This window comes from Salvelinus namaycush, chromosome 18 (genome assembly GCF_016432855.1).
Source record: "Salvelinus namaycush isolate Seneca chromosome 18, SaNama_1.0, whole genome shotgun sequence".
NCBI lineage: Eukaryota > Metazoa > Chordata > Actinopteri > Salmoniformes > Salmonidae > Salvelinus > Salvelinus namaycush.
Genome location: NC_052324.1, coordinates 15,227,303 through 15,231,725, shown reverse-complemented (window position 1 = coordinate 15,231,725; position 4,423 = coordinate 15,227,303). Strand labels below are relative to the sequence as shown.

At 40.5% G+C, this 4,423-nt stretch overlaps 1 pseudogene; it reads right to left on the bottom strand.

The window, feature by feature from the left end:
- Positions 1–3,154: 3,154 nt before the first annotated feature.
- Positions 3,155–3,901, bottom strand: LOC120063576 (annotated as a pseudogene).
- Positions 3,902–4,423: the final 522 nt, after the last annotated feature.

Genomic DNA, 4,423 nt, shown 5'->3' with positions numbered 1-4,423 from the left:
TAGATCCGTTAAAAAAATATCTATATATTTTTTTGGAGCTCCGAATTACTTCCAATGCAATGCTATTGAAAGATCTAATTTCCGCCTCCCAGATTGCAATTCCTATGGCTTCCAGTAGATGTCAACAGTCTTTATTTTAGGCTTATTTTTTTAATGAAGAAGCATTTGTAGTCTTTCCAAGTTGAGCGTCAGGGCAAAAGTAGTCTTTTTGCGCTAGTGAACATGGGCGCGTTCTTCATTCTTTTCCTTTGCTATTGAACATAGTAATCTCCGTCTGAAATGTTATTGTTTATTTAGATATTAGACAACCTGAGGATTAATAAAAAACATGCTTTGACTCGTTTGGACGAATTTTGCTGGTAACTTTTTGGAATCCTTTGTATGCATGTTGATGGACTGGATTATTGAATTCAAGGGCGCCAACTAAACAGCGTTTTTGGGATATAAAGAAGGACTTTATCGAACAAAACGACCATTCATTGTGTAGCTGGGACCCTTGGGATTGCAAACAGAGGAAGATCTTCAAAAGTAAGTGATTTATTTTATCGCTATTTGTTATTTCGTGACGCCTGTGCTGGTTTGGAAAATATGCTAATGTCAGGCGCTGTCCTCAGACAATCGAATGCTATGCTTTTGCCGTAAAGCCTTTTTGAAATCTGACAACGCAGTTCGATTACCAAGATTCTAAGCTAAAGATTCATGTATGACACTTGTATTTTCATGAATGTTTAATATTACGATTTTGTATTTTGAATTTGGCGTGCTCCGATTTCACCGGATGTTGTCGAATTTGATCCCGCTAGCGGGATCTCCGCACTAAGTTAAGCAATGGCTTTTTTCTGGCCACTCTTCCGAAAAGCCCAGCTCTGTGGAATGTACGGCTTAAAGTGGTCCTATGGACAGATACTCCAATCTCCGCTGTGGAGCTTTGCAGCTCCTTCAGGGTTATCTTTGGTCTCTTTGTTGCCACTCTGATCAATGCCCTCCTTGCCTGGTCCATGAGTTTTGGTGGGCGACCCTCTCTTGGCAGGTTGGTTGTGGTACCATATTCTTTCCTTTTTTTAATAATGGATTTAATGGTGCTCCGTGGGATGTTCAAAGTTTCAGAAATGTTTTAATAACCCAACCCTGATCTGTACTTCTCCACAACTTTGTCCCTGACCTGTTTGGAGAGCTCCTTGGTCTTCATAGTGCCGCTTGCTTGGTGGTGCCGCTTGCTTAGTGGTGTTGCAGACTCTGGGGCCTTTCAGAACAGGTGTATATATACTGAGATCATGTGACAGATAATGTGACACTTAGATTGCACACAGGTGGACTTAATTTAACTAATTATGTGGCTTCTGAAGGTAATTTTGTTGCACCAGATCTTATTTAGGGGCTTCATAGCAAAGGACTGAATACATATGCACGCACCAATTTTCCGTAAAAAAAAACAAAAAAACATCTGAAGTTCTTTTTTCATTTCACTTCACCAATTTGGACTATTTTGTGTATGTCCATTACATGAAATCGAAATAAAAATCAATTTAAATTACAGGTTGTAATGCAACAAAATAGGAAACACGCCAAGGGGGTGAATACTTTTGCTAGGCACTGTACATACAGCCTTGAAATAATTGGCCACTCTAATAACTTTACATATCTTGCATCAAATCAAATCAAATTGTATTTGTCACATGCGCTGAATACAACAAGTGTAGACTTTACCGTGAAATTGTCACGCCCTGACCTTAGTTTTCTATATTTCTGTATTATTTTGGTCTGGTCAGGGTGTGACGAGGGTGGGTATGTGTGTTTTTGTCTTGTCTATGGTTTTTGTTTATCTATGGGGATTTTGTATGTATAGGTAATGTAGGTTTATGGTGGCCTGAATTGGTTCCCAATCAGAGGCAGCTGTTTATTGTTGTCTCTGATTGGGGATCCTATTTAGGTTGCCATTTTCCATTTAGGTTTTTGTGGGTAGTTGTCTATGTGGAGTTGCATGTCAGCACTCAATCTATTTAGCTTCGTTTTTGTTACTTTGTTAGTTTGTTCAGTGTTCTTCCTTTTATTAAAGAAAGAATGTATTCATATCACGCTGCGCCTTGGTCTCCTCAATACGACGGACGTGACAGAAATGCTTACTTACAAGCCCTTAACCAACAATGCAGTTCAAGAAGAAGAAAATATTTACCAAGTAGACAAATAAAAAGTATAATAATATAATATATGCTTGGGGTGACTCAGTTACACCAGCTCTGTCAGGAGGAATTGGCCAAATTTACCCAACTTATTGTGGGAAGCTTGTGGAAGGTTACCCAAAACGTTAGACCCAAGTTAAACAATTTAAAGGCGATGCTACCAAATACTAATTGAGTGTATGTAAATTTCTGACCCACTGGGAATGTGATGAAAGAAATAAAAGCTGAAATAAATCATTCTCTCTACTATTATTCTGACATTTCACTTTCTTAATATAAAGTGGTGATCCTAACTGACCTAAGACAGGACATTTTTACTAGGATTAAATGTCAGGAATTGTGAAAAACTGAGTTTAAATGTATTTGGCTAAGGTGTATGTAAACTTCCGACTTCAACTGTATTTATACATATGTATTCTTATCCCATCCCTTTACTTAGATTTGTGTGTATGAGGTAGTTGTTGTGGAATTGTTAGATTACTTGTTAGATATTGCTAGAACTAGAAGCACAAGCATTTCACTACACTCGCAATAACATCTGCTAACCATGTGTATGTGACCAATAAAATTAGATTTGATTTGAATGTGAAACGTATTTCTAGATGAAACAGTGACTCTATGATTTTGTGTGTACATAGTCAATTGAAAATGTGCGTAGAGTTTTGAAACAACTGCTTTTTTGATCTGTTTTGAGTTTTGTACTAATGGACCCCATACTTGTGAAAAAAGCTATTACTAAGATAATGTTTATTGCCATTATGATTCAGAGGTTTTAAGTTACACATACATGATACACATGATGTGCATGTATGTATGCTGTGCATTGTTGATGTTATTGTTAAAAAACTCTACTGTTATTGCGCACTTCAATGGTTTAAAATAGGGGATAGTGGGTCATTGAGATGCGTTTGGAAATGAGAAGCTTTGGGGAAATATTTAATCACAGAGCAGATGATGGAGCTATCTGAATGTGGTCACCAGGTGGGGGTGTTGTTTAAGCTATTTTTTTGTTTCCACAGGAAATAGGATAAGATGCTGGTGACCAATAGCAAGAGTCCAGCAACACACATTCTTCACCTGGGCCTCCAAGTCCTGCTTCTGCCCAAAGTGGCACACAAAGCCTGTCTACCAACAACAGAAAACATGATTAGATCCGAGGAGTTAGAATGCAAGATTCACAACAACAGCCACAACAGTACAACGTAACCACATTTTAAACTGTAGCCTAGTCTTACTATGCCAGTGAAGAACCTTGACCAGTGAACTTACCCATCCACCTTTGTGCCTAATCTCTGGACAGATGACCCTCTCCACATAACCACCCACACACTCCTTAAACTGAGGCACAATTCCGTCCATGCCACTCTCGCACATACACAGACAGCACAGCGTTCCAGGCCAGGTCTCGCCGCCGTCCTCCGGGGGTTGGTGGGTGCAAAGTGCTCGTCTAGGATGGCGGTGAGCATGGGGCAGGCTGAGATCTGAGTCACATCCTGGAAGACGCGTGGCCAGCCCATGAAGAAGATGGGGAACCTAATGAGCAGCTGGTCCCCAGCATGGCGCAGGGCTGCTGCTGTGGCTGTAGGGGGTGGCCCTACGTGGCCGTCGGGCCCTGCGGTCACATAGTTGATGTAGTCATGTAACATCAGATAGGCCTCTCGTACCAGGGGGTCAGGCCTGTTTATACCACTCCTGCTCAATAGCCCCTCTGACTGATCCATCGCCTCTGGCTGACTGACTCCCTGTTGCAAATCACAAAGCTGTGACTTGCAAAAAAGCAGTGGTCCGGGCACAGATAAACAGTCCCTATGCCAAGTAGCCCTCATCCATCCTCTTAGTAATGGCAATCCCTAGTACAAGGCTAGAGATCCAGGCACCCTTGAAATTACTAAGAAATGATCAACAACTGCACTGCACATGCTGACCAACAGTGGGTAAAAAACATGTAGCTAACAAAAATAATCTTGGCAAATCTCTAACTCCCTAATTTGTTAGACTAATGTCATATTATACATATTGTACAATATTTGAATATACCATATCCTCAAATGTCAACTAGTACAGCAAATGTGCCCGTGTCCAATTAACAACACTAGCAATCGTCAGATAAAGCATTTACAACTCACCCCTTCCTTTCCACCAAAACACAAGCGGTACCAAGACATACACACACCAACAAAAAAAGGAAAAAGAGGAACAGCTGACGGAATAACAGCGGGACCAGAGCAGTCTGTAGTTCAATA